Source organism: Loxodonta africana, chromosome 6, assembly GCF_030014295.1.
Source record: "Loxodonta africana isolate mLoxAfr1 chromosome 6, mLoxAfr1.hap2, whole genome shotgun sequence".
NCBI lineage: Eukaryota > Metazoa > Chordata > Mammalia > Proboscidea > Elephantidae > Loxodonta > Loxodonta africana.
Genome location: NC_087347.1, coordinates 92,456,086 through 92,474,750, shown reverse-complemented (window position 1 = coordinate 92,474,750; position 18,665 = coordinate 92,456,086).

Below are 18,665 nucleotides of genomic sequence, written 5' to 3'. Positions count from 1 at the left end.
TCTTTCGGTTGGTCCAATAGCCAGGACGATTCTCTCTTTATGTCATTTTCAATAGCCATGTCTGCTGTTTGGATTGCTCTACCCCAGATAGTCTCTTTTTTAACCCTTTCTTTTCATTTAGATCTCCTTTGAAATATCACATTGTGAGATAACTTTTAATTCTAAAGTAACCACCAATAATTTTCTATTGTTGTTGGGTGCTGTTAAGCCAGTTCCAACTCATAGTGACCCCATGTGACAGAGTAGATCTGTTCCATAGGGTTTTCTTGGCTTTAATCTTTATGGGAGCTGATTGCCAGGTTTTTCTCCCACAGAACTGCTGGGTAGGTTACTGCTTAGCTTTTATGATTATTTGATATTTTTATCTATTGCATTTTTGTTTTATTATACACATTACTGCTAAATAACCCTAGGCTTTCTGTGTGTGTGTGTGTGTGCATCACTTTATTTCCTGAATTTTGAATATTTTCTATCCCATAGTTATGTAATCAATGAATGCAACACATCCTATGATATTGCTCAGTTCAATAAAATGAACTGTTTCTCTCATTATTCTAACAAACATACATTATAAAGAAATTAAACCATCACATAAAACTGTAATGTTATGTTTTTTGCTTTGATGAAACTCAGTATTTCTAGGATGTTTAATATTGGGGACGCAATTACATTTTTGTCTTTCTCACTTGGAAAATGACATATTTTAGGATTTTATTCTCAGAGCTACCCTCCCTGATTTTTATTGCTATACTTTTATGTTACTATGGAAGCAGCATCTATTTTTATATATTGAACAAATATTTTTTCATTAATAAGCATTCTGGATTGACAATGTGAGGAACTTCACGGAACCTCACAGTGAAATTCGTTAAAGTTAAAAAAAAAAAAAATCTCGGGAAATGGTCCTAAGGGCTTACTGTAAATGATAAAACATTTATTCAAAAAAAACTACTAAAATTCAGTAAAAACAATGAGAATGTGGCATTTTTTTTCATGGTCTATGCTATTCCTCCCCACTCCCAGGCCAGTGTGATGTAATTTACACTCAGGCAGGTGCAATCTATTGCATAGTGTTCTCACACCCTCCCATCTCCCAGTTGAGGTCTACAGCATCTTTCTAGGAAAGGTAGCACATCAATATTTCTCATACTGACCTCCAGCTACCTGTTATGGAGATAAGTTCTGGGTAAGTGCAGCTGAGAGGCCTTGGTTCTCTTCTTCCACAAGGTTCCTACTCAAGGGCAAGAGTCTCTAACTTGGGCATAGGGTGCTGAGAATACTGCAGTCCTGCTCACCTGGAAGAAAGGCCTGGCAATCTACTTCCAAAAAAAAAAAAATCATCCATTGGAAACCCCACGGAGCACGGTTCTACTCTGACACACGCTGGGGAGTTATGAGTCAGAATTGGCCTGATGGTAACTAGTTCACCCTCACCCTGGCTTTTTTTACAGAGCAGAGTTTCCATGCCAGGAGAGGTAAGCCAAGAAGATCAGAAGCTATGATTCCCTACACAGCACACAGCTCCTAAAGCAGGAGTGTCCATCAGAGAGAAGAGTGCCATTGTCTCCCCTTCCCAGATGCAAAGCTGGGATTCAGAGACTTTTCCTAGGTCTGCAGTTAAGCTATAAAAGACAGCACTATCTCTTCCCAAAGGAACTAACTTTATTTGAAATAGAATGAAGGAAAGTTAAAACCTAAGGATGCTTTCAAAAATAATAGAGGTTTTAGTGCAAAATGGTAAAAAAAAAAAAAGACTGGCTGTTTTATTAGTGATAAAAATTAAATCATAGACCAACTAGTTTATTAGAGAGAACCAAGGAAAAAGATAGCTAAGAAGAACTGTCCTGGGTCAGAATTAACTTAAAATATTGACCTCAAAAGCATCTTGCAAAGCAGCCTAAATTTAATTGGATTAATCTGTGGAAAAATTTATGCTACAAGACATTGTTTAAAACAACAGAGCAATCAACTGGGAATTGGTAGAGATTAACAGCTGGTTGTGGTCAAGGAAAGAGACAGTAAAAAGAAGGCCTGATGAAAGCACTGTCATCCCAGGTTGATTATGCTCATGTTGAAGGTGCTGCTCTCTGAGAAGCAATATCAGAGGATTCGGACTGTGCAGTGAATACACTTTACTGAAATAATCCTCCAGTCACTTAATAATTAAGCAGACAAATAACAGTGACAAGTCCCAGAAGAGGTAAAAGGAACAGTAAATATAGCTGCTACATTATATTATAAAAACATACGGTTTTCTACCAAAAAAAAAAAAGAAATTAAGAGATATGCAAAGAAATAGGAAAGTGTGAACCAATCACAGGGGAAAACAGACAAACAGGAGACAAACTGCATGTTAGACCCACTGAATGTCAGATTTTAAAAGGCTCCAAAGTAACCACTGCAAGCATATTCAAATAACTAGGAAACCATGCTTTAAGAAGTAAAGAAAGGCACAGTGCTTGTCTTAGGCTGGATTCTCGAGAGAAGCAAAGCCAGTGAAGCATATATATATATATACACAGACAGAGAGATTTACCTCAAAGAAATGGCCCATGCAGTTGTAGAGGCAGACAAGTCCCAAGTTCATGGGTCAGGCATCAGGCTGGAGCCTTCTGACCCACATAGCTACAGGGGCTGATGATCCTAAGATCCACAAGTCAGACAGCAGACCACTGGCTCACAGTCTGCAGAGGTTGACAAATACGAAGACAGGCAGGTAGGACAGCAGACCACTGGCTCACAAGTTGTAGAGGCCAACGAGTTCCAAGATCAGCAGGGCATACAGCAGACTGCTCACTCACAGACTTTGAAGGCCAGTGAATCTCAAGATCGACAGGCAGTAGTGCGGGCCACTGGCTCAAATTTCAAGAAGTTGAGATCAGATGATAATGAGTCAGTTGCAGGATCCAGTGCAAGCAAGCAAGCTTTGTCAGAATGTCCATATACAGTATATATTGGATGCGTACCACCTCCCTAAGGAAATTCCATTTACAACTGATTGGCTGATCACATATATCACATCAGGGAGGATGACTATATCATTACATAACCACCAAATTACATCATTACATAACTGCCAAACTACATCATTACTTAGCTGCCAAACCAAAGATAATCATGGTTCAGTAAAGTTGACACACAATCCTAACCATCACAGTCCACCCTTTCTGAATTTGGCACCTGTACACCTCACCTTAAATCATATACAATCTCTAAATGAAGACAATTACCAAGTCATACTTGTGCCTAACATGATGCAGCTAACGTGTACAACCAAAAACACACTAGCACCGTGTACATCCTATATTTTATAAGTGAAGAAAATAAAAATATTTGAAGCACACATACAAGGAAGAAATAACAAATACAGTCCTTATTTCTGCAGTTGGACACGTGATTGTTACCGGTATTTAGAACTTCTTTCTTCCACCACCCACTCCGTATTCCCTTTACCTTCAGCAAGCACCTCTGTGGGTGGTGGCTTTTTGGTTGGTGGGGTGACCCAAACCTTCACTCCTGAAGGATCTGGGCCACTAGTAGTCATGTCAGAATTGGATTGTGGTAGTTTTCCATTGACTTTAATTACAGGGCATGGTATTACTAAGAGACACCCTAAGCGTTATCCTGTATTACAGACATACTCTTTTTACCTCTTTTTCACAACATCAATCTGATTTCCTCTTGGTAGTCAGGGTCAATCATACCAGCTAATATGGTAACTCCTTTCCTTACCTGTTGATCCAGATGCATGAGGGGTCCAAGGTGGCCGGATTCAGAGTAAACATAAATTCTTGTGAGAACAAAATGCTGCCCTTTTCATGATGGAGATGGTCCAGTGTAATCAGTCTGCTACCAGGTTTCTGGCTATCGACTCGAGTAATGGTACCATATGGAGATTCAGTGTTGGAGATTCTGCTGCTGACAGGTTGAATATTGTTGAGTGGTACCATATGGAGATTCAGTGTTGGAGATTCTGCTGCTGACAGGTTGAATATTCAGCAATTGCTGTAGCCAAGTCATCCTTGGTGAGTGGAAATCCTTTTTTTGCTGACCCCATGCATAACCTCAATCCATGCCTTCATGGCCACTTTATTCATGAGCCCATTGGGTAATGACAGAAGTGTCTGGTAAAAGAGGTGAAAAAGTTGTACAACTCGAAGAATGTAATCAATGTCACTGAATTATATGTATAAAAATTGTTGAACTGGTGTATATTTTGCTGTGTATATTCTCAACAACAAATAAAACTAAAAAAAAATTAAATATATAAAAAAATGCCACTATCAAAAAAGTGAAAGACAAACCACAGATTGGGAATACATAAGTACAAATCATGTTTTCAAATCTGACTTTTGCATATTTGCAAATCATATATAAAATCTTATAAGGGTCTTGAAACCAGAATATATATAAAGAACTTTTATGATTCAATAATAAAATGACAAATATCCCAATTCAAAAACTGAGTAAAGATCTGAATAGATATCTCTCCAAAGAAAATATACAAATACCCACTAAGCACATGAAAAGATTCTCATCATAATTAGTTGTAAAAAAAACACCAGCCATAGGGAAATGCAAATCAAAATCACTATGAGATACCATTTCACACCCACTAGGATGCCTTAATCAAAAAGTCTGGTAATAAAATGTGTTTCAAGGATGTGGAGAAAGCAAAACCCTCATAAACTGCTGGTGGGAATGTAAAATGGTACAGCACTGGTAAGTAGTCTGGCAGTTCCTCAAAATTTAAAGATAGAGTTATCATTTGATGTAGGAATTCTACTCTTTGGTGTAAATCCAAAATAAAAACATATTTCCACACAAAAACTTGTATAAAAATGCTCATAGTACCATCATTCATAATAGCCAAGAGTGGAAAGAACCCAAATGTCTATCAACTGATGAACAGATAAATAAAATATGGTATATCCATACAATGGCATATCATCTGGCAATAAAAATGATTCATGCTACAACATGAATAAATTTTGAAAATATTATGGCCAGTGAAAGAAGTTAGTCACAAAAGATCACCTATTATATGATTTCATTTATCAGAAATATAAAGAATAAGAGAATCTATAGAGACAGAAAGTAGATTAGAGGTTGTCTAGGGCTGCATAGATGGGAGGTTGGGTGACAGTTAAAATATATGAGGTTTCTTTTTGGGGTGATGAAAATACTTTCTAAAATTGTGGTGATGGCTATAGAGTACTGTGACTATACTAAAATCTATTGAATTGTATGATTTAAATTGGTGACTTGCACAATACGTGAATTTTATCTCAATAATATTGTTACAAAACAATATAATGACTTTAATGACCAAAGTGATACTCTAATGAGTCCCTGCATTTAATATGTTTCTGCCTTTCAGCTTCTTAGGTGAAACACTAATGAGACCCTCATGAAGACTGAAAATCTATTCCACTCACTGGAATGGAGAAGGTGAGAATGAGATGCAACAATGGCGTTTGAGGAGCTTGAGCAGTGTCAAACCAATACCTGTTGCTGTTGAGTTGATTCTGACTCAAAGTGACCCTATAGGACAGAGCATAACTGTCCCATAGGGTTTCCAAGGAGAAGCTGGTGGATTTAAACTGCTGACCTTTTGGTTAGCGGCCGAGCTCTTAACCACGGCACAACCAGGCCTCCCAAAGCAGTGTAGTTCTAGATAAATTAAGATGCTTGAACTGGCCAGAGAATAAGGAAAGCCTACACTTGCTTGCATTGTAGCTATGTGATGACTATTTGATCAGTCTGCAATCTAAGAGAGTAACAGAGAGGAGTCAGAGAAAAGAACTCAGGGAGATGGCCATGCATAGAAAGAGACTGAGATATGTCCTAAACTTTCAAATCAATTAGGACACTGCAGAAAGCAGTCACCTCCTAAAGATAGCAGGTGTGTGGTAGAAGTTACGGTGGAGAATGTAATTGTCCAGGTCAGCTGCAGAAGTGTTAAACAAACAAACAAAGCACATCTCATTTCACCAGCTGATTTCAGAATATAATCAGGAGACGTTTCCCAAGTCTCTAACAATCTCTTTTCGTCTTTAGTTTTCTTACCTCTTTGTATAAATTGTGACACTTGGAACTACGAAAGGGGGAAAAATCATACTGATGCTTCCTTTTCCTCTTGCCTAAGTTTGTAAGCAGTGAACAGTGACCTACAGGATCACTGAGAGATTCCAAATCAACTACCAATACTGAATAAACTAAAACTCCAATAAGTATGCAGAGCCAGCCAGGGCGGGGTGGTTTAAAAGACACATATCATTCTGAACACTTAGAGAGAAGAGACCTTGATGCAACAGAATCTCTATAGGAAACATGCTAAGAATTACTTTGTATCAATAATAAGAGTCTTTTATGATGCAAGGAATATTCATAAAATATGAAGATTTTATAAGATATGTATAAAATATGGTAGCCAAAATAAGGAAACAGCAAATACCTAATGGTTACTTCAGGAAAGCATGTTAGTTATGTAGAAAGTTTACTAAATAAATAGTTTCAAAAGTAGGAGCAAAAAACAGAATAAAAGGACATAAATTAGGAAATCAGTATAACTGACTGAAAAATTTGGTATATCGAAGATAAATACAATGGAAGATGTTGCACAGATCATAGATAGAGTCAGATAGCAGAGCAGAGACAATATAATCCTTTGGGGGGAAGAGTTTTCTGCTCTAAAAAAAGACTTGCCCAGTGTTGCCAAGCACCAATGTTTATAGTATTTCTTTGCTTCTGCCTACTTGCTCTTCTGGGTACCGCTATTACTCTTTCAAGTCACTCAGTGCCCTGTCATGTTCTATTTCTGCTGTTTCACTTGACAACAATACATGCATAGTACAAAAGCAGTGTGGTCTCTGTAGGAATTTGAGAAGACAGTTCTGTTTTAGCAATATCTTAAATGTGTTCAGGCAATATTTTATAGCTATTTTATGAGTTTTTATAGTTTACTCATAGATCCTCACACCAAAGGGCTCAGTAAGAAGAAAAACTTGACTAATGGACACCAAGGTTTACTCAGAACTGCTTCTCCTTTTTGTAATGCTGTTGTTTCTCTTGCTGTTGTTTTTGTCGTAGGGTCAGTCTGTAGTGTATAGATCTTTATTACCTTAGGGTGAATTTTCTTTCAGAAGAACCTTACTCATCTTCTCCCATATGCAACTAGATGCCCATCTGGCCATCTGACAACCCTAATATATAGTCTTACAAATATGCTTATATATGTCTCTTTCCTACCTTTCCATTCCTTCTTCAGGAAGCACTTTGTTCATCTGCAAATAAGTTTCTGTCCTAGTTCACAAGACATGTCGAGACAAATCTGATTTCAGAGAGTGTCTCTCTCTCTGTCTTTCTGTATACATACATATACACACAGACATACACACAAACATGCATACATACTTATATATAAGCTTATGTACCAGACAATTCTTCCCCTAGACGAATATGTTATTTTAGGCTATATGTTTAAATAGAACAATCTAGACTGGAAAGTATAAGTACAACTCCTAAAGCTTGGTTTCCTATTTTATGAGTCATTGTGGCATTTGACTTCAAACTACCATGTATTATAAAATAAATTTTCAGAACTAAAAGTGTTTTGCTTCTGAAAGAATAATTACAAACACAGTAAAAATGAACTAGATTCTCATTGGCCTGAATGCAAGAGTTTCAGATAATACGTTTGCCGTATCAAACCTTATAAATTAAAACACCCGCTCCTCACTTATCAACTGTCTCTTTATCTGACATTTTGCATTTACGACAACAGTAAAAAATCTACTAAATGACTACTTTTCACATTAAAAACATATGTCTTACAGTAACAAATGCCAAGGTGTGAGGTGAGAGCAACACTGGCTTTGATGGTTAAGGTTATATGCCAATTTGGCTGGGCCATGATTCTCAGTGGTTTTGCAGTTATATAATGATGTAATTTGACAGTTATGTAATGATGTGATTTGGCTGTTATGTAACGATGTTGCCATCTTCCATTTTGTAATCTGATGAGTTCATTCTCCATTTTTGCATAATGCCGGTTTTCACACAGCAACTTGGTCTTCGAAATTTGGACTCTAACCATAGCTATAAGTGAGGAATGGGTGTATAAACCTACAGCTTGTGTTGTTTTCAAATGCTTTTCAGAATGTATAATGCATAAATTTCTAAAGAGACTCATAATACAGAGCATACTTAGGGATTGCACTTGAAATCATCTTTCCTTGGTTAATCATTTTTCAGTTTGGAAAATATGGTTAGATGTGTTTTTTTAGAAACAGCATCATGAAATATTTTCAGCTTAATTGCATGAATCTCTTTGGTATCTAATTGGGTTTCCAAGCATGACTTTTTAAAATCACAATGTCTATTATTTAAAATCACTGTCTGACATTCCTTTAAGAATTATAATTTAATACTTCAAGTAATGATTACTTGCAATTTGATTAAGGAAGAAAACTATTCGAGCAAGAAAATAAAAAATGAAAACCAAATATTTGATTTACAAGCGGCTTTGTCACACAAGTTTCTACATGCTCATTTATTGAGAAGTGGCCACACAAAGTCCTCCATTTCTGTTTTTTTTTTTTTTCCATTTCTTGGTTGTGTCTTTACACATTATGCTCTTTTTCCCCTGAGAAACAAGCTGCCTTCCTTTAGAGACACAGCCACCTGTCACCAAATCTTAGCTCGTCCACAAAGCATTTTTGAAGAGACTGCATGTCCAAACCCACACATAATTATACTTGTTAAAAAAAAAAAAATCGTCTAACACAAAATTTTTCTAAAGGCTTTATGTGATAAATTCAAGAGGGGAACATGACATAATTGTATAGGGAATTTCGGAGTAGTTGCTTATTTCATGTGGTAGCATGTTCCACTCAAAAAAAAAAAAATTTTTTTTTAACCAAAACCTGTATTTCTTCAAATCTGAAAGAAAAACAAAAATAAGCCAAACCCTGGAACTCTGGATATGTTCTATTTACCAATGGAAGGCCAAAGGATAAAATCTTTATTATTCTAAAGATTCTGAAAGATTCCAATCTTAGATAAAAGCTTCATATTTGAAGTGTACTAATCTTTGAGGATCTCAATATGCTTAGTCTCTTAATGTGGGGAAAACAGAGCAGCTAAGTTTTACTCAGTAGTGAGGTAGTGTTTATTCATATCTACCAAAATTCTGATTGAAGACAAGGCCATCAATGGATAGGTTTCATTTAAATAAAGTTATCAGTTCTTGTACCTGATTACTCTTTTTGGCAGACAAATTTTAAAAATCTAATTTTAGAAGAGCAGGAACTACCTGTAGTGTAAATTAACAGTGAAATACTTTTGCTTTCATTTCCCATATAAGGGATGAGAGTATTCTTATAATCCTAGATCCACTCCTTTGGAAGAGAAAATAAAAATCTCTTTTTTCCTTTTCTGCCTCTGACTAAATTTTCCTTCTACCTACATACATGACCGCCCACATGTGGCCCTAACTATAGAAAAGATCACAGAAACAAAAATTCCTATTTAGGTTCTCCTGCAGCCTGTGCTTACTGGTATTATACAATGACCTATATAACTTTATGAATTTATGACTCCAGCTTGCTTGGTTTTATCTTATATATGCTGACTCTCCATATTTTCAAAAGTTGCTTTTGACCACTGCTACCTACAGATATATTGGTGTTTTCTCTAAATCTTGGTTCTTGGTCTTTACTAGTATCTCTCTAGAGTAGCTTGTTAACGAAATCTTCCAAACTCAAGGTAAGACACTCTCAGACTCACGCATACATTTGGCCAGTCCCTTAGTACTGTTGCTTGAAAGTTGATCAGCATGTCAGAATTCTCATGAAGCCACTGACTGACTTCGAGGATTTCTAGTATGCTCTGTATAGCTGGATTTCAATGTTTTTGTTCATTGCTAGCCACTGTTCTCATGAAAAAAAGTGACTTTTTCTTTTTTTGTTGCCGTGCTGTCAAGTCGATTCTGACTCATAGCGACCCTACAGGGCAGAGGAGAAATGCTCCACGGAGTTTCCAAAGAGCGCCTGGTGGAGTCGAACTGCCTACATTTCCGTTAGTAGCTGTAGCACTTAACCACTACTGCCACCGTGGTTTCCAAAGTTACATTAGGTGAATAAAATAAATCTGTTTGGTAAGGAGCTTAGAATCTAGAGGGGAGAAAAGATAAATGCAATTGAGTTACAATTGAAACTGCACAGTAGCTCCTATGGGCTATCTAGGTAAAAATCCCATATTGTCTCCTTAGTAGCTGAGTGAATTTAAATAAATTAAACTTTAAGAAACTTACTGACACCTGATAATGACTCAATTAATAAAAACTATGGCTACGATAGTCATAGAAAGTCTTAATGGACTGTAAGTGAAATCTCAAAATATAGAGAAATAGGGGTAGATAAACATAATTTTTTATGTTGATATAGCTCTCTTTTTTTGAACCTTTGTGACCATAGGTGATATTCTCAGTATGATCTGTCCAGATTTGGATAGATTGTTAGCTCCTTATATTGAAACTGTCTTTCCACATCGTCTCATCCTTATCTGGTAGATTAATATCATCTTCCCTCATATTTATCCTTTATGTATTCTCCCTAGCAACTACCATGAGTAAAATCAGATATCATTTTTGAGAATAAAATTTAAAAAAACTAAGGTATAAAGTGTCCTTTCATTTTTATAATCATAACTCATAATTAATTAGAGATACAATCTAGAAATGATGCTAAAATGTTTTTCAATAAAAGAAAAAGGTAATAACAAATAGATTTTAATGAGAACTTGTGACTTAAAAGCAGAAAATAAAAGGGTAAAAAACATTTTGCTGAATGATATGATAAATTTAAAAATAAAAACAAAATTGAATTTACCTCTGAGTTCCTGAGGCATGAGCAAACCTCTAGGATTCACGTAGATGTGGCCTCAGTATTAACAACATCAAGCTAGAACTTCTCTTGCACTGCTCCTAGAAAAATGGTTTAATCTTTTCTTTTCCTTTTCTCTGAGGGTAAAAGCAACGCTTGAAAGGCAGTAAGGATGGACTCTGCCATTAAAATTTCTACCAGCAAAAAAGAAACAGAAAAAAATGAAGAAAACTTTGAGCTTCAACTCAAGCTAACACCTCCTTCGTTTTTATCCCTTGGCTTTCTGAAAATAAAAGAGAACAAAATTATCATCACTGCTTACATTTTTTCAGCTTAGAAAAATATTTGACCTTTTTTTATTTTCTACCTATCATCCTTGTGAAGACTGATAATACTCTTCACACAATTAAAACATAGAGATCAATTTTCAGTGTTGATTTTCTTTAAATGCTGCACATTTAGGACACTGTTGAATGGCCTCACTGAAAACATTCTCCTTTCTTAGTCTCCACGGGAATGCTTTATTATCTAGGTACCTATAATCTATCTGTCTATCCATATATCATCTATCTCTCTATGTTACGTTACCAACATCTTTGAACATGCTTTATCTGTTTCATTGACTATTGTAGCCCATATATATAAAGCCACTCCTGTGTAGCAATCCTTGCATCTACTTTTTTTTATGGCAACATTTATCTACAAGGCCATTTACATACAGCTCTTTCTTTCTGGATTCCAGAAAACATTTCTTTTCTGCTCACCTTCAGGCCTGGGCGTAGGAATTGTATGTTATGTCACTAGCCCTGGGGTACTTATGATTTCCTTACATGCTACCCACATCTTTGTAAAATGTCTTTCCTTTCAACTTTCCTCTAACCTCAGAATTTAAGAGGGTCATCTGTTTCTTCCCATATGCTGGCACACTACCTAATAAAATATTGATTGACCTTAAAACAAGACTATTGCTTAAGCTTCTTCCGATAGTTCTAATATTAGCAATATATGACTCAATGAGAGTCAAAGTAAGCTTTTGAAAGTTTTATTTTAATGTTATCTTTAAGATAAAAGATTAAGTTACAAATTCAGTAAGACAAATCCCTCCTAAGCATCAGCTTTCTTTTCACTGTGAAAATTTGATGAATGATGCCCACCATGCAACACTCTTCCCCTAGTGTGCCCCCCACGAAGGACCACTCTCAGTGTACTCCTTATTTTTCTCTTGGGACAATTCATATATTCAACAAAACCTGATGCAGAATGAATAGTGAGAGGCGCTGGTCTGCCTATGCTATGTGGAAAACCATTTAGAAAGCTTATGGGAAAGTGTGGTAAAATTATGATAAGAAGGGCATGGTGTTCAGGGAACACAGAGGAGAGAGAGCTCATTGACTCTTAGATGTATGCAAAGTCTTTTGGAAGAAGCGTCTTTTTAAACTGAAGTCAAAGAAAGGAGTAGAATTTAGCCAGAAGGAAAGTATAAAGAACCCCTGCGTAGGTGCCCTGGAGGTGGTATAGTAGTTAAGAGCTGTGGATGCTAACCAAAAAGTTGGCAGTTCAAATCCACCAGTTGTTCCTTGGAAACCCTATGGGGCAGTTCTACTCTCTCGTACAGGGCCACTATGAGTCAGCATTGACTCAATGGCGTTGGGTTTGGTTTGGTTTTTTGGTATAGTGATAGAGACAACGGCTTATACAAAGGTCATGCATAAGCAACAGAAAAAGCTCAGTAAGTCTGAAGCATACAGTGTGAGAACAAGTATTTTGGGAGATGAGGTTGTAGCAGTGAGAACGTGAAGAGTCTTACAAGCGTATTAAAATATAGTCTGGTGCAGTTAATTAAAATGCAATTTTAAAGCTAATGGAAACGTGTGTATGGCATGGAATCAAAACAAGAAAAAAAATGGTATCATTGCAGCTAAAAAAGAAAAGCATTTCATTAATAAAAGGGTGAGTGAACAGTGCCAAAGGTGATATTTTAGAAACAGGTTATTGATGTAGTAATTAGAAGTCTATCTTTGGAGCTTAAGGCAGTAACCCAAATAGAGTAGTGGAGAGAGAAATCAAATTGTAAAGACTTGAGAAATCATATTATAAAACTTCCAAGAATTCTGACAGAAAACAGAAAGATAAAAAAAGTGATTGTTTACATTAAAAGACTTTAAAATGTTTTATTTATTTCGTTGCTGTTGAGAATATGCACAGCAAAACACATACCAATTCAACAGTTTTACATGTAAAATTCAGTGGTATTGATCACATTCTTCGAGTTATGCAACCATTCTCACCCTTTTTTTTTTTTTTGAGTTGCTTCTACCCTGTTATCAGAAACTCATTGTATCCTAAATTTCCTATCTAATCTTTCTAGTTGTGGTTGTCAATTTGATCCTATACAGACATATCTTGAAAGTGCACAATGCTCAAGGCAGACATCCTTTACTAGTTAATCTAAATTATTGTTTGGTTTTAAGAAGACTTCAGAGGATATTTTTGGTTTATGATTTAAAGATTATCTCAGGGCAATAGTTTCAGGGGTTCATGTAGGCTCCATGGCTCCAGAAGGTCTGGAGTCCGTGAGACTGAAATTCTGTTCTGCATTTTCCCACTTTTGATCAAGATTCTTCTATAGAATCCTTGATTAATGTGTTCAGTAACGGCAGCTGGGCACCATGCTAGCTCTCCTGATCTTATGGCAAAAGATGCTTCCAGGTATATTTTTTTTTTTTTAATAACTTTTATTAAGCTTCAAGTGAACGTTTACAAATCCAATCAGTCTGTCACATATAAGTTTACATACATCTCACTCCCTACTCCCACTTACTCTCCCCGTCTTGAATCAGCCCTTTCAGTCTCTCCTTTCTTGACAATTTTGCTGGCTTCCTTCTCTCTCTATCCTCCCATCCCCCCTCCAGACAAGAGTTGCCAACACAATCTCAAGTGTCCACCTGATATAATTAGCTCACTCTTCATCAGCATCTCTCTCCCACCCGCTGACCAGTCCCTTTCATTTCTGATGAGTTGTCTTCGGGGATGGTTCCTGTCCTGTGTCAACTGAAGGTCTGGGGAGCATGGCCGCCGGGATTCCTCCAGTCTCAGTCAGACCATTAAGTTTGGTCTTCTTATGAGAATTTGGGGTCTGCATCCCACTGATCTCCTGCTCCCTCAGGGGTCCTCTGCTGAGCTCCCTGTCAGGGCAGTCATCAATTGTGGCCGGGCACCAACTAGTTCTTCTGGTCTCAGGATGATGTAGGTCTCTGGTTCATGCGGCCCTTTCTGTCTCTTGGGCTCTTAGTTGTCATGTGGGCTTGGTGTTCTTCATTTTTCTTTGCTCCAGGTGGGTTGAGACCAATTGCTGCATCTTAGATGGCTGCTTGTTAGCATTTAAGACCCCAGACGCCACATTTCAAAGTGGGATGCAGAATGATTTCATAATAGAATTATTTTGCCAATTGACTTAGAAGTCCCCGCAAACCATGCTCCCCAGACCCCCGCGCTTGCTCCGCTGACCTTTGAAGCATTCATTTTATCCCGGAAACTTCTTTGCTTTTGGTCCAGTCCAATTGAGCTGACCTTCCATGTATTGAGTGTTGTCTTTCCCTTCACCTAAAGCAGTTCTTATCTACTGATTAATCAATAAAAAAAACCCTCTCCCACCCTCCCTCCCTCCCCCCCTCGTAACCACAAAAGTATGTGTTCTTCTCAGGTTTACTGTTTCTCAAGATCTTATAATAGTGGTCTTATACAGTATTTGTCCTTTTGCCTCTGACTCATTTCGCTCAGCATAATGCCTTCCAGGTTCCTCCATGTTATGAAATGTTTCAGAGATTCGTCACTGTTCTTTATCGATGCGTAGTATTCCATTGTGTGAATATACCACAATTTATTTAACCATTCATCCGTTGATGGACACCTTGGTTGCTTCCAAATTTTGCTATTGTAAACAGAGCTGCAATAAACATGGGTGTGCATATATCTGTTTGTATGAAGGCTCTTGTATCTCTAGGGTGTATTCCGAGGAGTGGGATTTCTGGGTTGTATGGTAGTTCTATTTCTAACTGTTTAAGATAATGCCAGATAGATTTCCAAAGTGGTTGTACCATTTTACATTCCCACCAGCAGTGTATGAGAGTTCCAATCTCTCCGCAGCCTCTCCAACATTTATTATTTTGTGTTTTTTGGATTAATGCCAGCCTTGCTGGTGTGAGATGGAATCTCATCGTAGTTTTAATTTGCATTTCTCTAATGGCTAATGATCGAGAGCATTTTCTCAGGTATCTGTTGGCTGCCTGAATATCTTCTTTAGAGAAATGTGTGTTCATCTCCTTTGCCCACTTCTTGATTGGGTTGTTTGTCTTTTTGTGGTTGAGTTTTGACAGAATCATGTAGATTTTAGAGATCAGGCGCTGGTCGGAGATGTCATAGCTGAAAATTCTTTCCCAATCTGTAGGTGGTCTTTTTACTCTTTTGGTGAAGTCTTTAGATGAGCATAGGTGTTTGATTTTTAGGAGCTCCCAGTTATCGGGTTTCTCTTCATCATTTTTGGTAATGTTTTGTATTCTGTTTATACCTTGTATTAGGGCTCCTAGGGTTGTCCCAATTTTTTCTTCCATGATCTTTATCGTTTTAGTCTTTCTGTTTAGGTCTTTGATCCACTTGGAGTTAGTTTTTGTGCATGGTGTGAGGTATGGGTCCTGTTTCATTTTTTTGCAAATGGATATCCAGTTATGCCAGCACCATTTGTTAAAAAGGCTGTCTTTTCCCCAGTTAATTGACACTGGTCCTTTGTCAAATATCAGCTGCTCATACGTGGATGGATCTATGTCTGGGTTCTCAATTCTGTTCCATTGGTCTATGTGTCTGTTGTTGTACCAATACCAGGCTGTTTTGACTACTGTGGCTGTATAATAGGTTCTGAAGTCAGGTAAGGTGAGGCCTCCCACTTTCTTCTTGTTTTTCAGTAGTGCTTTGCTTATCCGGGGCTTCTTTCCGTTCCATATGAAATTGGTGATTTGTTTCTCTATCCCCTTAAAATATGACATTGGAATTTGGATCGGAAGTGCGTTAAATGTATAGATGGCTTTTGGTAGAATAGACATTTTTACTATGTTAAGTCTTCCTATCCATGAGCAAGGTATGTTTTTCCACTTAAGTATGTCCTTTTGAATTTCTTGTAGTAGAGCTTTGTAGTTTTCTTTGTATAGGTCTTTTACATCCTTGGTAAGATTTATTCCTAAGTATCTTATCTTCTTGGGGGCTACTGTGAATGGTATTGATTTGGTTATTTCCTCTTCGGTGTTCTTTTTGTTGATGTAGAGGAATCCAAGTGATTTTTGTATGTTTATTTTATAACCTGAGACTCTGCCAAACTCTTCTATTAGTTTCAGTAGTTTTCTGGAGGATTCCTTAGGGTTTTCTGTGTATATAATCATGTCATCTGCAAATAGTGATAACTTTACTTCTTCCTTGCCAATCCGGATACCTTTTATTTCTTTGTCTAGCCTGATTGCCCTGGCTAAGACTTCCAACACGATGTTGAATAAGAGTGGTGATAAAGGGCATCCTTGTCTGGTTCCCGTTCTCAAGGGAAATGCTTTCAGGTTCTCTCCATTTAGAGTGATATTGGCTGTTGGCTTTGCATAGATGCCCTTTATTATGTTGAGGAATTTTCCTTCAATTCCTATTTTGGTAAGAATTTTTATCATGAATGGGTGTTGGACTTTGTCAAATGCCTTTTCTGCATCAATGGATAAGATCATGTGGTTTTTGTCTTTTGTTTTATTTATGTGATGGATTACATTAATGGTTTTTCTGATATTAAACCAGCCTTGCATACCTGGTATAAATCCCACTTGATCAGGGTGAATTATTTTTTTGATGTGTCGTTGGATTCTATTGGCTAGAATTTTGTTGAGGATTTTTGCATCAATGTTCATGAGGGATATAGGTCTATAATTTTCTTTTTTTGTAATGTCTTTACCTGGTTTTGGTATCAGGGAGATGGTGGCTTCATAGAATGAGTTCGGTAGTATTCCGTCATTTTCTATGCTTTGGAATACCTTTAGTAGTAGTGGTGTTAACTCTTCTCTGAAAATTTGGTAGAACTCTGCAGTGAAGCTGTCCGGGCCAGGACTTTTTTTTGTTGGGAGTTTTTTGATTACCGTTTCAATCTCTTTTTTTGTTATGGGTCTATTTAGTTGTTCTACTTCTGAATGTGTTAGTTTAGGTAGGTAGTGTTTTTCCAGGAATTCATCCATTTCTTCTAGGTTTTCAAATTTGTTAGAGTACAATTTTTCATAATAATCTGAAATGATTCTTTTAATTTCATTTGGTTCTGTTGTGATGTGGTCCTTCTCATTTCTTATTGGGGTTATTTGTTTCCTTTCCTGTATTTCTTTAGTCAGTCTAGCCAATGGTTTATCAATTTTGTTAATTTTTTCAAAGAACCAGCTTTTGGCTTTGTTAATTCTTTCGATTGTTTTTCTGTTCTCTAATTCATTTAGTTCAGCTCTAATTTTTATTATTTGTTTTCTTCTGGAGCCTGATGGATTCTTTTGTTGCTCACTTTCTATTTGTTCAAGTTGTAGGGACAGTTCTCTGATTTTGGCTCTTTCTTCTTTTTGTATGTGTGCATTTATTGATATAAATTGGCCTCTGAGCACTGCTTTTGCTGTGTCCCAGAGGTTTTGATAGGAAGTATTTTCATTCTCGTTGCTTTCTATGAATTTCCTTATTCCCTCCTTGATGTCTTCTATAACCCAGTCTTTTTTCAGGAGGGTATTGTTCATTTTCCAAGTATTTGATTTCTTTTCCCTCGTTTTTCTGTTATTGATCTCTAGTTTTATTGCCTTGTGGTCTGAGAAGATGCTCTGTAATATTTCGATGTTTTGGACTCTGCAAAGGTTTGTTTTATGACCTAATATGTGGTCTATTCTAGAGAATGTTCCATGTGCGCTGGAAAAAAAAGTATATTTTGCAGCAGTTGGGTGGAGAGTTCTGTATAAGTCAATGAGGTCAAGTTGGTTGATTGTTGTAATTAGATCTTCCGTGTCTCTGTTTAGCTTCTTACTGGATGTCCTGTCCTTCTCCGAAAGTGGTGTGTTGAAGTCTCCTACTATAATTGTGGAGGTATCTATCTCGCTTTTCAGTTCTGTTAAAATTTGATTTATGTATCTTGCAGCCCTGTCATTGGGTGCGTAAATATTTAATATGGTTATGTCTTCCTGATCAATTGTCCCTTTTATCATTATATAGTGTCCTTCTTTATCCTTTGTGGTGGATTTAAATCTAAAGTCTATTTTGTCAGAAATTAATATTGCTACTCCTCTTCTTTTTTGCTTATTGTTTGCTTGATATACTTTTTTCCATCCTTTGAGTTTTAGTTTGTTTGTGTCTCTAAGTCTAAGGTGTGTCTCTTGTAGGCAGCATATAGATGGATCGTGTTTCTTTATCCAGTCTGTGACTCTCTGTCTCTTTATTGGTGCATTTAGTCCATTTACATTCAGGGTAATTATAGATAAATAAGTTTTTAGTGCTGTCATTTTGATGCCTTTTTATGTGTGTTGTTGACAATTTCATTTTTCCACACACTTTTTTGTGCTGAGGCGTTTTTCTTAGTAAATTGTGAGATCCTCATTTTCATAGTGTTTGACTTTATGTTAGTTGAGTCGTTACGTTTTTCTTGGTTTTTGTCTTGAGTTATAGAGTTGTTATGCCTTTTTGTGGTTACCTCATTATATACCCCTATTTTTCTAAGTAAAAACCTAACTTGTATTGTTCTAT